We start from the raw sequence: 17,324 nt of genomic DNA on the forward strand, positions 1-17,324 counted from the left end.
AGAGATATTTCAGTGGAATAACCTTTGTACTGCACAGCAACCTTAAACGTTTTACTTGGCAACACTGCGCGTTGAGTGGATCACATGACTGCCAGCGATCAGGTGATTCCAAGACGGCGTCGATTCAGGGGAAGCTGCAGTGTTTACAGGTAAAACTTTAAAGACTGCTGTGAAGTACAAACTTTATTTCACTGAAATATATCTATTTGATACAAAGTTATTGTGAATTTAATTGGGGAAGGACTTTTGTAAAACCCGGCATATTTTTTTCAGAATGTGGAATATAATAGCGATTTTTCGAAAGAAGAAAAATTTTCAAAAACTGCTTCGCTAGCTTTGGCCAAAAGTTCAGCGGAGCCTTAAGCCAATCTTTTTATCAGAATACAGAAAGTAAAGGTGATTTGAATTTGATCAGAATGATTGTAGGAAGTGCCTGTGAAAGGGATGGATGGATACCTTTTGAAAAGGAGACCTACATACCCGACCCCCAGCGGAGGAAGGCAACAATGCGGGCGGAGATCGAATCTCCGCCATCAAAGACAAAAGTTTACCCAGAAATCATTGCAAGAAAGTTCCTGCTACTTGGGAGGGTATATTCTCCGTGAGCTGGAGGCATTTCTCTACTAATGAACTCTGCAAATAGTGCTCGAGTGCAGCGAAGCAGTCAGTTGTGAATCTGGCGGATAAATTCTGCTTTCATGCCTGCAAGCAGAATTGTGACGGTCAACAGAAGTAGGTTTTATTTTATGCCTTACTCCTCAGTGACTTGGTGTTTCTTCGGATGTTTAATGCACCGATATTATCAGTAGTTCCAAGGTGCCCCCACAGCAATCCAGGAAACGTTAATGTACAGGCTGTCCATAAAGTCACCATCTATTTTCATGATAAAGTGTCGTAATTTTACATAAACTGTTGTGTGCTTCGATACATTTCCATACTCAAATGTTCTTGAATGACTATAGAGACATCTGCTGTGGTATAATGTATTTTCATATTTTGGGTTGTGTAACGGTGAATTTCTAACTAAAAATGGCCATAAATTGCGCCTTTGTGATTATCGGGATGTTGAGAACATTTTTGGGGTGTTATGGTGTTTGTGTGGATAAGTCTAATGTCTCCATATGACCTCCACCCATGCCCAAACACACTCCAACGTTCAGTTTTGGCGCGAATCGACTGGAGAGGTCTCTTGTTGTCCCGATACGATTACGTGCGTTAGGCCACTGCCCTTGCGTTGTACACATGGATTTAACGATCTCCGTAAGTGATTGAAAGGGGGGTTAGATCGGGTGACTGGAGATTCCTATCCTTGGTGATCCGTACCTATTCATCTTAAGGGAGCCTCACCAATGGCGTAGTGTTAACGTCGGGTTCGACACCCGGCTGAAGCACATGGTGGCTTCGATCCCAATTTAAACTGTAGGTCAAGTCCCAATTAGCCTATCTGTGCATAAATTGGACTTAAAACAAACTTCAACCAATCAACAAACCATCTTACGGGAAACGTGTTCTTCACGTATTCACGGCGTCCAATACCGGTTAGTCAGTCTAAGTAGAAAGTGATCTTGAACAAACTTTGACCTGGCTATCATTTCAATTTGATAGCCGTAATTTATGTGCGTTGTGTTCTATGTGGAACAACTTAGGGGAAACCTTTCCTTAACTATAATGATTCTTGATTGATTTCTAGAAGTATGACGTTAAGTTCTGCGCCTGCAAAGCCCCCTAAACCCCTAAATAAAAATTCAAAGGCACAGCGCATAAAATGCATTTAGATTGCATTTTTTCGTTCGACCATTTCCTTTTACCAGCCTTTAATTTTATCTCTTCGTTCTCCAATGTTTTTTTTTTTTTTTTTTTTTCCATGTTTAAGCCAGATATCCCATCCTGAACAAACATGCTATCGATCGTTGAGATTCATTGACGATGCGACCCAACACCTGAAATAATTCCCCGGCTGCGAGCGTTAATTTTTGTTGACCAGAATGGGGGAGGACGCTATCTTCTGTCATTGTCCATCCGATGTCAGTGGAGGGGGAACTGTTATCTTTGTTTGCTGAGGACAGGCTGGCTAACGAACGCAAACACGTCGACAAACAAGCTCCACGTGGGTTTAAATCTTCTGCAAACGTCCATTTTCTACCCGGGGAACACACTTTTGCAAGTCTTTCCCTGTCCAATAAATTTCCGGCGCCATATTTTGTGTGAACCTTCAAAGGGACGGTTCTACACGTACGTCGACATGTACCGTTGACGGTGGACATGCAGAAACCTGTCAGCTCTACCAGGTTCCAGCGTCCTCAAATCGAAAGCGAGGGTTTTTTCAAAGAAATATTTGATAGGCTACTCGAGGCGCCTGCTGTGACGTGTTGGAAGCACATGCACGTAGTGACCAATCACCCTCCTCCTGTCCACCATGTTGCTCCCCTATCAATACCGTGACAAGGGAGCTCAACAGTGTGCGAAATATTTTCAGATGGACACTTTGTCGGTGATATTTGGTACTTTTGTTCTATTGCTTCTTATATTTTTTCTTACTTTTCCCCATTCATGTTCTTTTTTATTTGTTCCCCTTCTCTACTGTTCGATTTTTTTATTTCTGTCTCTCTTTCGTTGCCCCTTTCTTCTCCTTGTTTTGTTTCTTCCTCTTTCACTCTTTCTTCTCTATTTTTTCACTTCTCATTCTTCTTTATTTATTTCATATCTTCCTATTTCTCCCTTTCTTTCAGATTCTTTCTCTTTCCGTTTATTTCTTTCATTTTCTTACTTTTTCTGTTTTATTTTCTATCTGTATCCTTTATTTATTTCATTTTCTTCCTTTTCTCTTTTTGCTTTATTTCCTCTTTCTCTTTATTCTTTCATATTCTTTCTCTTTATTTCTTTCATTTTCTTCCTTTTTCTCTTTTTTGTTTTATTTACTTTTCTCTCTTTCGTTCTTTTTCCCTTTATTCCTTTCATTTTCTTCCTTTTCTCTTTGCTTTTTCCACTTTTTCTCTGTATTGGTATTACGTTCATTATCTTTCTGTCTCTCTAGTTATTTCATTGTCTTCTCTCTCTTCTTTCTCTTTCTTTTATTAATCTTTCCTTCTTCTTCTTTCTTTATCTCCGTTCATATTGCAGATTGCTCTACTCAAGCACTGTGCGAACATGTCATTCAAAAGTGATTCAATTTATTTAATATCCATATTTCATTTTATAAGCAATATTAATGTGCACATATAATAAAGTATTAAAGACTTATAAGGCTGTCCCCATTTTATATATATATATATATATATATATGGTGTTTAACAGCATGCCTTTTATGAAAATCTAGGATACGCCATTCAATCGATAGTCAACGATTGCGTTCGATTTTTAAATAACATAGGAGATAATTGACATTGTTCCAAATTTCTAGCATTATTCTTGTATAGCATGAATTTACTTATAAAGTTTCATTTTCACCATTGTGACTCGCCTTTGCAGCCGAAATTTGTTGAAAACTAAGATAACTAAAGTAATTTCTGTCAGGGAGTAATAAAGGAATGAATAAATGGAAGAAAGATGAAATTTCCTCTTTGAGATCGCTTTATGGCAATGTCAATGTAACCATCTCTTAAGCGTTGTTTCAAGCTTTTATAGGATTCCTTTTTTAACGGTTCAAAGGCATTTCTTGAGCATCGTAAAGAAAGGTAAGTGGCCTTTTACGTGCTAACATTTTGTTATTTGTCTTTATGGTTTCTATGATGTCCTCTGTCGTCAAGAAATTTAATTTAAAGTAATAATTTTAAAATGACGATTATTAGAAATATCTGATAATCTTATTTAGGGATGATACCAATTAATAATTATAAAAATGCAAAACTACGTAATTTGTATTAATACTCAGACACTCATCCCTTTTTTTGTCAATATTCGTATTATTAAGTAATTTTGATTGCTTTTCAATTGAATCGTTACAACCCAGAAATGTCCGTGACTATACAAGATCGGTCCGTGACTGTACAAGATCGGTCTCCTAGGCTATTCGCCTCGACAAGTCTGAAGGCGCGTCCGTTTTCGTCAACAGTTCAAGTCGAGAGAAGAACAAGACTTATCTTCTATCATAATATTAGTTAGCACAATTTGATCTTTAAGGGAATAAAACAATCCGTTAAGTAATGTTGGAGCTCCGAATTGGGCACCACACGTATGGTTTTGAAATGCTTTATCTCCATGGTAACGAAATATCTGTTTTCTGCTTATTGCAAATTTGTTTTTCGAATTAGTGTTGGCCACGAGACGAGATTTTGGTCTGCCTCGTCTCGTGGAAAATGCAGTCTCATTTCTAAAATATTCGTTCGTTTTGTCTAGTACCGCGTCTAAGGTTGCTATACGTCCAGGATTTTTCTGGACAGTCTCGGAATCTTATAATTTGTCCCTGTGTCCCGAAACGTTTTTTCTACATGCATGCGAAAAACCACTATTGTTGCTGCTGCACACACTCACATTGAAGTCTCAAGTATACAGACAACCACTCGCTTGTCAAGGGGTCCCGGGTTCGATACCCGGTGGAGGCACCTAGTGGTTCAGATCCCACTTTTAAACTGTAGGTCCAGTCCCGATTAGCCTTACTGCGCATAAAGTGGACTTAAAACACTAAATCAATCAATCAAACTTATCGCTTGTTACGATCAACAGCCCCAAGTTTCCATAACATTTGCTTAATGTCCGTGTAAAAAATTAATTAAAAATTCTCAAGGTGTGGTAACTCATTTTCGTTGCTACCGATACCACAAACAAATATGTTTGTTTCACCAAGCTTCTCTATGAGAACAGAAATTTCTTTGTTTTTATTCTCTGATCAGGTGCAAATATGGAGCGAGCTGCCTAAAATTTAAATAAATACTTACTTTTTTATAAAATTACCTGCAAATTGCCTGTCAAGTTTTCGAAATTCAACGAAGTTTTATATTTATTTAATGACATGCCAATATTTGGTACACACTATCAAATTTAACATATTGAAGATATTCATCACCGTAAAAACAAAGAAATTAAGAAAGTTATTACTCTATATAATGTGTAAATCCATTTCGTTACTACTGTTATGTAACTGTTTTTCTTATTTAATGATTAGGTGCAAATAGTATGGCATATATTACAACCACGTTGCACGTTGCATTTTCTTGACTTTTTCTTTGTGAAGTGCCGTTTCCTTGACTTCTATTTCCATTTTTCCCCAGTTTCTTTCATGTTTGTGCGATCTTATTTTGATTTCCTCTGCAACTGTCGCTCGAGGTTTTTATCTTCTTCTTCTTTTAATTTGAAGTTCACTCTGGCCGTGGGGTGCGGTGAGTGCGGCGTCCTAATTCCGCAGTTCCGATCTGGTTTACTGCGGGATTGTGGTGTCCTCTTAGTTCGTTCCAGAACTTTGCAGTTAGCCTTTTGATGACATCTTCTATCTTATCAATTTCGAGATCTTCGTGTATTTGCTGATTAGTTGTGTATCTATCGTGGCCGCTGATTATTCTTGTGGCTTTGTTTTGAATTATCTGTAGTTTTGCCATGTAGGATTTCGCAGCATGATGCCATGCTGGTATTGCATAAAGTAATGCAGTCCTAATCATAGTTTTGTAGAGGCTTATCCTTGTGTCTAATGACAGCTGGAGATTTCTGAAGATTGCATAAAGTCCTCCTATTCTCTGATTTCCTTTGTGGTGTATTTCTTCTATGTGGTTTTTAAACGTAAGTCCACTGTCTAGCGTTAATCCTAAATATTTAGCCTTCCTGGCGTTTGTGATGTCTTGTCCAAAGAGCTTCAGTGTTTCTTGCTCTTGTCTTCTTCTCCTGGCAAAGATAACTGCTATGCTTTTGGTTGGATTGGTTTTAATTCTCCATTTCGTTGTCCAGTGTTCGAATTCAGCTAGCTGTCTTCTTAGTGTTGTGTAGCAGAACTTTAGTTGTCTTCTGGATGCGAAGAAGGCCGAGTCGTCCGCGAAGAGTGCTGGGAAGCATCCTGGAACTATCGGGATATCTGCTGTATAAACGGCGTACAGCATGGGAGCCAGGGTGGAGCCTTGAGGAACTCCTGCGTTGATGTTTCTGGCTAAGGCTGTAGCTCCTTGAAATGTCGAGATGAATGTTCTTCCTCTAAGATAACTTGCTAGAAGATGAATATACGTGTCCTGTATTGGCATCTGGAATAACTTTCTGATTAGTCCTGCTATCCAGACTCTATCGAATGCACTTTGCACATCCAAGAAGACTCCAACTGAGTAGTTCTTCCTGTTGAACTTTGTAGTGAGATGGTCCACCACTCTTGCAAGTTGTCCTGTTGTGCTATGTGCCGATCTAAACCCAAATTGGAATGTGGGTAATATGTTTGCTTCTTCCACTTGCTCTTGAAGTCTCTTCAATATTATTCTTTCCATGGCCTTGCTCAGATGCGGTAACAGGCTTATCGGTCTATAGTTGCTTGGTGTCCTTGGGTTCTTTCCTGGTTTGATGATGGCGCAGATTTTGGAAGTTTTCCAGCTTTCTGGGAAGTGGCCTGTTAGTAGGATTGCATTAAACAGTTTAGTAATAAGCACTAACATTTTCCTTGGAATTTTCTTAAGCATCTCTGGAGTTATCTTGTCCAATCCTGGGGCTTTCCCGTTTGTAATTTTCTTCAGGACCATTTGTACCTCCCTCGGAGTTGTTAGTCTGGGGCTAGTTGATGGAGGACTGTGCAGCAGCATTTCAGTTTCTTCTTCTGTTCTTCGTGTGAATTCCTGGTCTTGTGGTTCTTGATGAGGCATAAAGTGGCTTTCCCAATGATCTGCCATGATGTTCGCCTGCTCCTGTGGATCAAAAGTGATTGAATTGCCAGCATCTAATACCTTTGTTTCTGATGTGGTACTTGTTTTTGTACAGCCTTTCACTATCTTCCAAAAGTCTCTGTGGTTTGGTGGGTTGTCTTGGAATGTTTTATCCCACTTGTCTGTTCGTGTCCTTTGTAGGTGGTCTCTGACTTTGGTTGTTAGTTCATTCCATAATGTCTTGTATCTGAGGAGGCGTGTTTTCTGCCACTTTTTACGAGCCCATGTCTTGATGTGCAGGAGCGCTTGGAGTTTTCGGTCTTCTCTTTCCTCATAGAAAGTACCATCTTCTTTAGTGGTGCTGTATCTGGCTGTTTCCTGCATTGAGACTGTGATGTTGTTAGTTGCCCTGTCTATTTCGTCCGCTGTTCTGATCTGTTGTTTAGGATCAGTATTTTCAGCTAGCATTTGAGTGAACTGGTTCCAATTTATGGTAAATTTTGACTGCCTGGCCTTCTCATGTATGATGCTTCTATGCTGAATTACGAATTGCATTGGAAGATGATCAGAGTTTAGTGCGTGGTGTACATATGGTCCTGTCAGCAAAGTTATGTTTTTCAAGAGTACGACATCTAGAACATCTGGCTCTCCCGGCGCTCTTCCTTTTGGGTAGTGCGTGGGTTCGGTTGGTGCAGTGATGGTAAATTGTGAGTTGTGTACTGCTCTCTCAAGTTGTCTTCCGGCTGGATTGTCTACTCTTGAGTTCCATAGTGGGTTTTTTGCATTAAGATCTCCAGCTAAGACTATCCTTGGGCCCAATGCTTCAAGAATTTGGATGTCTGTCGCATGTAGTGGTAGAGGTGGTTTCTTGTAGGCTGCTATCACTATTAGTGGTGTGCCAGGAGTCAGGATCTTAACTGCTGTCGCTTCGATTGTTGTAAGTTGAGGAATGTCCACTTCTTCCACTGGAAAGTACAACCACGTTACAACAGTTGTTAATTTAAACATTTTTGTAATTAAAATGTCTAAGAAAGTTTGAAGTTATTAGCAATTTTCAACGAATTCATTTCTTGAAAGTGCATAAAGTTGATTTTATTTCATTTCGTATATATCCTTGTAATTACTCACGAAGTAAGTCTTAAAATTTGGTGCACATAAATCGAATACGGGATTATTTTTTTAATTCCTGAAGTCTGCCATCTCTTGGAGGGAATGGTACTAAATCTTGAGAATGTGATTCGTTACCTCAGCATATTGATACCATTAATCGCAACGAGCCTGTTGTCGGCTTGTAATCAAGGGGTCCCGTATTCGATGCCCGGTGGAGGCACATATTGGTTCGGATCCCACTTTAATCTGTAGGTCTTAATTTTCTTTTAAGTGAACTTAAAACACAAACTCAACAACAACAAGTAAAGAGCCTGTTTTATTTTAGAAAAATTATCGTACACATTGTTACAGCTGCGCAAAGTACACTCGGCAAATTTGAAGATAATTGTACAGAACTGAGACGTAAATGGATGTGGGGTGTACGTGTGACATGACGTGGCAGGGGGAATTTGGATATGATTACGGGACAGACGCCGACAGGCTATAGTCTAGGGACATGGAAGTGCGCTTGTAGGCTGCCAGTGTGCCTGGGCACCTCCTAATGTGCCATCAAAGTGTAAAAACTAGTGTTGCCCACGAGACGAGACTTTGGCCTGTCTCGTCTCGTGGAAATGCTGTGAAATGCTGTCTCGGCTCGAAAATATTAGTTTGTCTCGGGACACATGATCAATCTCGTCTCGTCTCGAATTTTTAAAAGCCTGTCCCGTCTCGTCCCGTGGGCAACACTAGAAACGTTGAAAGAATCATTAAAATAGTGTAAAAAGTAAAGAATTTCGTTTCATTTTATTTGCATCGCCCCCACTCCCCTCTCTCTTCCTAGTTTTTCAAAGTGGATATTAATACATTCTGTCGGTGCAGTTACGATATAATAAGGTAAAGTAAATCTCTGAAAGACAGTCTTAAATATGTTTAAAGAAAAGTATGCAAAATATGTTAAATACGGCCCAAAACACTAATTTTAGAATCAAAGCCGTGCAGCTTCCAAATTTGAATTTTAACGGTTGTGTCTCTGTCGAGTTTGGGTCGAAAGGTTGTAGCGAATTCAGCAGCGGAACGTTCTAGTTTCAAATAGATCCAGTACCGATTAGCCTATTTGTGCTAAACGTTTTCTTTGTAATCCTTGATAGTAGTCTGAAAAAAAAAATAAGAATGTCATTTTATGTATGTCGGACTTTTTTTTGTTCGTTGGGATATAATAATGTCAACGCTTTTGGAGGTGGCACGTGCTTCTGTACCTCCCGTTAAATCCGCCAATGGGGGTGTAAGGGGTGCTCCTTCCACGTAGTGCACCCAATAGTCAACCTCACTTCCACATAGTGCACCCTGGACTGCAGACTAACGAGGCTCTGGCGACTGGCCCCATAGCCAGTATAATTTTGTTTGTGTTGTCTTGTTTTGTCCTTATTTGTACTGAGTGCTCCTTTACAGCCTCAGCTTTTAACGAAAGTCAGAAGATTTTAATGTTTTATGATTTTAGTTATGCAACGTTAGAGTTGTTATGAGTAACGATAAGGGGCTGGACCCCGTATAATGTGACGGGTACACAATAGCCTTAGTGCTCACGCACCCAAAATTTTAAATTCCAATCAAATCAAATCAGCCAATGATCGCCAGCATATTTGTCGGAGTGTGCGAATATTCCCAATAGGTTAGTGGCTAAAGCTGTCGCCTTGTAATGAATTGTTCCTTGTGAACGCACAGTACAGTAGTTCCGAGTCCAATTTAAACTGTAGGTCCAGTCCCGATTAGCCTTTCTGAGTATAAAGTGGACGAAAAGCAAATCTTACTTTGACCTTTTTCCCTTTGCAAGTGTCCCGAGTAAAATCCGACAATCTGAACGGAAATTCCATTCCTCTACCTTTGATCGCCCGATTAGCAACTTTGTCTCATAGTTCATTTGCGTGTTAAAATTCAATTAAGATGCGATCTCTCCAGTTTTCTGCTTCTATCCCCCTCCCCCACCCTCCTAGAACTAGGCACTGAAAAAAGTTAACTTTGATAAATGATGGTCGTCGCTCGGAGTGGATGTCTAAACCTTAATCGCTTGGAAAGAAATTCAATTTCTTCTCTTCATTTAGCCCGGCTCCGTTTCCTGTTTTCGGCAAGTGCATATAAAGCTTTGTCTCTTGTAATTTACGCAATTATTGCTGGTGAAGTTTAAGGCTTTATTGATTTCATTAAAAAGCAGTATTCTACAGGGTGTTTCGAAAGTCGCGAAACCCTCCTTTCCATCTCTTATAACTGGAAAGAGCCTCGTCAATGTACATCCTACGCTTCCTTATGGCACGGGTTGAGCGAATGGAGGGGAAGATGCGCGAGGGTTCTTTTGTTTGTGGTCGCTGTATAGTGGGTTGAAATGTTAGCTAACAACACTGGCATGCCAGTCCAGAAGTTTCGTCAACAAATCCAGGCAAAAAACTGTTGACTTTAGTTAAACTAGCTACAGAACCGTGCTGCAAACGCAACTCCATGGGTCGAACCCTTGTCAGGCTTTAATTTTCATTTATTTGTTTTATAACATATTGAATTAGGTTATTTACGTCGCTCTTCTCCCACCCTTGACTAATCGCGTCGATGCGGACGATTAGTGCTAAGGAGAGAAGGACGAGGGGACAAGCACAAATACACATGGACAACACAACACAATTCTCGTAGAAGGTTATCCTAGATGCAGGTCCAGACGCCAGAGCCTCGTTAGTCTGCTAAACGCAGTATAGGGTGTACTTCGTGGAAGATAATTGTTGTCGTTTTAGGTCCACTTTATGCACAGACAGAGTAATCGAGACTGGAACTACAGTTTAAAGTGGGATCGGTACCACTGTGCAATATGCCTCCGCCGGGTATCGAACCCGGAATCCATTTGATTACAAGGCGACCAAGTTACCACTACGCTATCGGGGAGGGCACGTGGGAGAGAGTTTGACATTTGGGTTTCTTCAGAAAAGATCATGGCCCCCTATTCATTACCCATCATCATCGCTCTTAACCGAAGAAATATAAATGCGACCAGATAGAAATATAAGTAGACAATATGCTTATACCCGACGAGTGGAAACAATAAGCAACAAAAGGAAATATAATTATGTAACTGGAACCTGAGAGAAACGATAATATTGCTGATTCTAATGTCTTCAAATTTTCTAGAAATTTTGGTATTCTTCGCATAATTTTCTTTCATGTGCCAACACTGACTCCAAATAATGTGCTGGGTCTGCCATCTGGCGGAATTAAACGTAAAGTTACATTTTCTCATCTCTTTCCTTCAGATCAATCAGTGGCGTGCGTATTCTGGAAATTTGACTTGATTTACCATAACAATGCTCATTTTGTGTATGTTTATCTATATTAATTAATTAGTTAGTTATATAAAAATGGATGTATTTGTGTGTGTTTGTATGTGTGTGTGTATATATGTTTGTTTGTTTGTTCCGGCATAAATCTCGAACGCCTGCAGCGATTTCAACCAAACTTGGTACGCGTATCACTTGCAATATGGAAAGAAATACTGTGGGGGTATGACACCCCTGACACCCCTGGGGGTGGGGCTGGGGTGGGGTAGGGAGGGGGTGACTTGTAAAAATAATCGAAAACGACCGATATTAGTGTGGAATCCATAGTTTTCGGGTCGCTAAGATGAATAGTGACACTCCCAATCCCGTTCAACTCCCAAGTTCATTCAATTCTAACTATAGTTAGAATTCATTATTTTCCTGTCTAATAGAATATTGGGATAAATAAATACCCGGGCAACGCCGGGCAATCAGCTAGTTAGATATAAAAGAAATAAGACATCAAGGTAAGTATGCAAGTGAAGCAAAAACAGAAATCCGACAACTTCATATTTTCCTGTAATTTCGATATTTTTCATAAAATTCCCCTTTTACCTAAAATTCAACCTGGATACACCTTAACCAAGGGTAATTTCCATTCGTGTAGCCACGCTGGCTCTGCCAAGCGCGGCGCAAAAAGCAGGAAGAAACAAGTAGTTTTCTCCCGCCAACGCTGTTTGCAGCTGTGGAACGCACGTCCGCAGGCCGGGTGGTTTTAAATAGCCACTCGCTTCTGCTCCCTCGCACTCCCCGCGTACAAAATAGGGGAGTAAACCCTGCCTTCAATGGGGCGCGATGGAGAACGATCAGTGACGTATCAGCCTTTAAGTTCTTTTTAAAATAATAATTTACTTATTTTCTGGTTCGGATGCTTGTTTTAATAGTTTGCATAATATACGGTTGAGTTGGCTGTGTAGCGGCGGCTTGCGCGCCAAGCAGTAAGAGCGCGTCTGCCGGCAAACTAGATGCATCATCCGCGTAACTGGAATAGCTAGCTATGTAATGAAATAAGCTCGTACAATTACATTGACAGTTACAATTAGAATTGAACACGTACCTTGTTATAAGAGGTGTTTTCTTTCAATTCTTCTAATGTATGGTTTCAGGTTTAAAAACTTGGTAGCTCGCCACGCACACGTCATGGAAATGTCTGTTTCTTGTGCAAAGCGCCGGAGGGATTTGTGAGGAGTATGTTACAATCGTGCTCCAACGTCGTCTACTTTTTCCTCAGGAAGCACACGCCGTTTTACATTTTGCTTCTTATCAAGAACAGACCCTGTTTCCCTAAATTTGTTCACATGTTTTCGAACACTATCTTTGTGTGGAACAGGAACTTCTTGGTTTCTGCTGGAAAAGTCTTCTGACTTCCCTAAAACAATTCGTAATGACGTAAGAGTCGTACATAAAAATGCATTGTTTCAAATTGTACGCATAGCGTAGCATTGTTAGACTGCAGGGAAGCACGACTAATACGTAGACTAAAACATAACAATCTAAAACACTTGTTAACACCTTTTAACACTTCAAAAACAAGTGCAAAGTGGACACCAGCTGAGGTACTGACGCGTCCAGTGCCAAGATCAGCGTACAGCTGTGGGTCTAAATGCCGGCAGATGCGCTCTTACTGCCCGCGTGCAAGCCCCCGCTCCACGGCCAACCCGACCGTGAAACGCACCATAATGAAAAATTACCCATATATTAAAACTAACTGTATAAAAATATATGAGAAAACTTGGTATATCGGCGGTAAACGCGGTAATGTGTAGAATACGCCACTGTGATCAGTTAAGGTCCTGCATGAGGGGTACTTGGAGTGTTCGCGCGATTTTGCCTTCCTGGGTTCGCCACAACCGCTTGACCTTTCGGTTCCAATCATCTTGCACGAGCGTCGACGTTCTCAATTATATCTAGCCTCCCAGACATTGTGTGCAATAACGTTGATATTCAGGTTCCGATTTGCTGGAAACGTCGTTGATTTGAGGTGATAGCCTGGAGGTTGGGTGCGCTTTGTGTTCGTCTCAACGAGCCATATGTTGCTGCTCTCTGAACGCCTTCGCATAGGGGTCTCATTTATCGCACATTTCTTAAACACCTTTTTTGGTCAAGCCTTGCCCTTCGTCTTTTGATGTAATACTAGCTGCTAATGTTAGCGTAAATACACTGCAAATTTTGTGACAACCAAAAATATATTATTTATGCTAAGATCCCTATACCTAGGGAGACAAATTTATGGTAAATAAAAACTGAGGAGAGCAGTAAATAAAATGTTAGATCAGCTGTATATACCAGCGGTGGAAAAAAAATTGGCACACACTTTTTCATGATGAGAGGAAACAACATACAAAAGAGCTATAAATTGATAAACTACTTCATTTTTATATACTGTACACATACACAAGTACTTAGCTGTCCAACCAAAAAGAAAACATCAACAAAAAATCACTTCATTTCTAAATTGCATATCTCATGTGATTTATTCATTGTATGTATTTAAAGGATATCCTTGCTGTCCAACAAATAAAATAATCACTACTGCACATACACAAACTCATGTTGAAAATCACATGATGATAAACAAAATTCATTCATGACTGAACACAAATGACACCATTGTTTCCCTTGATGTGCGGGAAGAGACTAATCTTATCGCTGCTACAGCTAGCAAGTTCAATGAAACTGGAAGTTGAGTAGACATTCGGGGGAAGAAAGGAATGTAGTAGCTTGTCAGGGAGCGAAGTTTTCGAACTGAGAATATGTGCATGAGAAATCCAAATGTGATCGAAGATAAAATGTTCTTCAGCTGCAAGTGGTAGGAAACTTTAGGCAAACGTTTCGTTAGAAATCGACAGTTTGCGCGCACAACCTCGATTGCCGGGTTTTCCGTGTTTTCTACTTAATTTGGTGATATTTCACGGTTATTTCGCGAAAAAGCGTTCATTTCGTGGAAAAGCACACATTTCGCATTACTTCGCGAATAAAACTCATGCATATTTCATCATTGGGGGTGTAGTTACGTGCAGAATGTTCAAAATTGCATCTTTTTTTCACATTTCGCGATTTCGTGCATCGCGAAAATTCAATGTCCCTACCTATACCTAACGGGCCTAACCGAACAACGAAATAAGCCCCGGGTTCGATTCCCGGTGGAGGCACATGGTGGTTCGGATTCCACTTTAAACTGTAGGTCCAGTACCAATTAGCCTTACTGTGCATAAAGTGGACTTAAAACACCAAATCAATCAATCAACTAAGAACGAAATAATTTAGCCTTACGTCGGAAGACGAAGGGCGGGGCTTAACCAAGAAGGTTGTTTGAGAAATGTGCGATAAATGAGACCCGTCCGGATGAAGCATTTCTTTCCTTCAAGGTTGTGGGTTGTTTTCTTCTATAACAAACGCAGTTTAACGTGTTTAACGCGCACCCAATATATTAGAGTGGGCGATCGTGTGTAAATGAGGATCTTCCTTCCTTCGCACCTCAATAATTGCAATGTGGCGATATCACGTGCCGATTTGTTTGTTTCAGGTCCATTTTATGCACAGATAGGCTAATTGGGACTGGACCTACAGTTTAAAGTGGGATCCGAACCACTGTGCAATGTGCCTCCACCGGGTATCGAACCGGGGACCCCTTGATAACAAGGCGGCAACGTTATCACTACGCCATCCGGAAGATCGTACATGCTGATTTGTGACCTACGAATTATTACGTAGCTGTAAGCAAAGAGAGTCTGCTCAGGCTGTTAGTAAGAAGGCATTGTCTTATCCAAGCTATCGCGGATGAGTTGTGTGAAAAGTGAGACCTAACGTCCAACAAGAAAAGTTTCAAGGCCAACCGTCACTCGAAAGAGACGTGTTCTACATTGACAGACACCACACCGGGAAAAGGTTATCTCGAGTGACACGTTAATATTTCTGTTCTTTGGCGAGGGAGAAGTACAAAAACTTTGAGACGAGAAGTGCTCGGTCAGTTCTGTTCCCAAGAGTCCCTTCTGGCTTTTAAAGGGAAGGTGTCGTCGGTGTTATTAAAGCACATATCACGGGGCGAGGGAATATGCTAGTGTCGTAGAGGTTTGAGCATTTTACATTATACTCAGTAAATCACTGTTCTACTTCACAGCAAATTATCAAATAACAATAATGTATATAGTTCAAAATTACAACACTGTTCTCTGATGAGTATACTTATTATTTCCACTGAATAAATACATTAATTATGCACCAGTTACTATGATTCGAACTATATGCAAAACGTTCTTGTTATCTCCTTTTACTTGTTTTTTTCACAACTGGTTGCTAAGCAACAAAACAGTATGCTATAACATTTCTTTCTTTTTCTTTTACACAAGAAGTGATTATACATTTTACAATTTGAAAACAGTCACAAATATCATGGAATGCAAATGCTTACCACCAGCACACGTGGCGGTTATCATTGTTTTGAATAGGGATGGTACCGAGCTTAGACCCTTCGAGTTGAGTTGAGTTGTTAAGTCCGCTTTATGTACAGATAGGCTAATGGGGACTGGACCTACAGTTTAAAGTGGGATCCGAACCACTATGTACCTTCCGGGACCCTTAGACTCTTCGAGATTGGCCGAGACAGTTGTCTGAACTGTGTGTGGAGTCGAAACGTAACGGAGATTCGCTTTTCTTTCGAGAACATTAGAACATGACATGAAATTCTTGATTAAATCAAATTTCATTTAGAATGTAATTTTTTAGGCTTATCAATGATTTTGACTTTTTAAAATTTAAGTAACTACACTTTATACACAGATAACCTAATCGGGACTGGGCCTGCAGTTTAAAGTGGGTTTCAACCACTGTGTGCCTCTCAGTGATGAATTCAGGGGGTGACCTATGGGAATCCACTCTGGAAATTGAAAAGTCACCCCCTTAAAATTTCAATAACCTGGCAGAGTATTCGGGCAATAGCGAAGAAATTTGCCAATCTTGTTGCTTCATTCACTTTAAATTAACGTAGAACGTACTTTTTTTCTGGTTTTTTTTTCACATTCTAATTCGGTTCCCTCCATAATTAAAAGTTAATATAATAACTAATTTACATTATCGACCGTTTTCACTAATGACTGCCGGCGTAGAAGGGCCATTCAACACCATGAATAAGGTGACGACAAAATTAAAAAAAAAATAAGATGCGTCAGGATACGCTTCAAGCTTCAGTGCAGGTGCCAAGTGAGCAAGTGAGGGGAAATAGGAACTCTCAGATAGTTTCATTGGTGATGTCATTCACGTCCGAAAGGGAAACAAGGGAGGGTTGGGGGGGGCTGGAAAATGAATGTTCACCTAATAATTATATATTTCGCACATAATTTCATTTCAGTCACAGTAATTTATGTTCATTATTATAAGTGCTTTGAAGGTACATGATAACTTCAGTGTTTTTTGAGGAGCCATCACTATTATGTGAAAAAATATTCCTTCTTTGCCCCCGCTGGAAAAAAAATACCTTGCTTGCCCCTCCATGAAAAAAATCCTGCCTACGTCCGTATCCATAGGTACGCACGCATATGTAAAGAAGCCTCAATCCATTGATTTGCTGTACGTGTTTTCATGCTATAATATTGTTTGCGATTGCCGAAACTGTTTCACCATACTGGTTTTTGTACGGATGCAGTAGACGCTGTTTGTTGTAAATGCTATATTTGAAGAATACACATGATTACATACACAAACTAACGAGTATAACTAGATTGTGTTCCCGCAACACACACGCACGTCTTCGTAGAATGTTCCACTGCTGCCGACTGAGACTGTCTTGAGGCAGTGTTGCCAACTGTTCACGCCGCTTCACTGGCGTGCTGCAAGTCCCACTAAATTACACTGATTAATGATTAAAACCTGAACATTCTCCCCCTCCTTGATTTACTAAATCAACATAAAACACTACAACAAATTATTTCTCTTTTGGAAAAGGGATGAGTTTATGAATTGGTCTTTTAAATGTACCCTGAGTAGTGCGAACGTTCACTACTCTCACAAGTTTATCAGATCCTGTGTAGACCTCTTCGATGACTCCAGTCCTCCATGTGAGGGGTGGAACATGGTCTTCCTTCATTAGCACCAGGATCCCTGGTCGGAGATTGGGTTTGGTTGT

The sequence above is a fragment of the Lepisma saccharinum genome, chromosome 5 (assembly GCF_977018435.1).
Source record: "Lepisma saccharinum chromosome 5, izLepSacc3.1, whole genome shotgun sequence".
Taxonomy (NCBI): Eukaryota; Metazoa; Arthropoda; class Insecta; order Zygentoma; family Lepismatidae; genus Lepisma; species Lepisma saccharinum.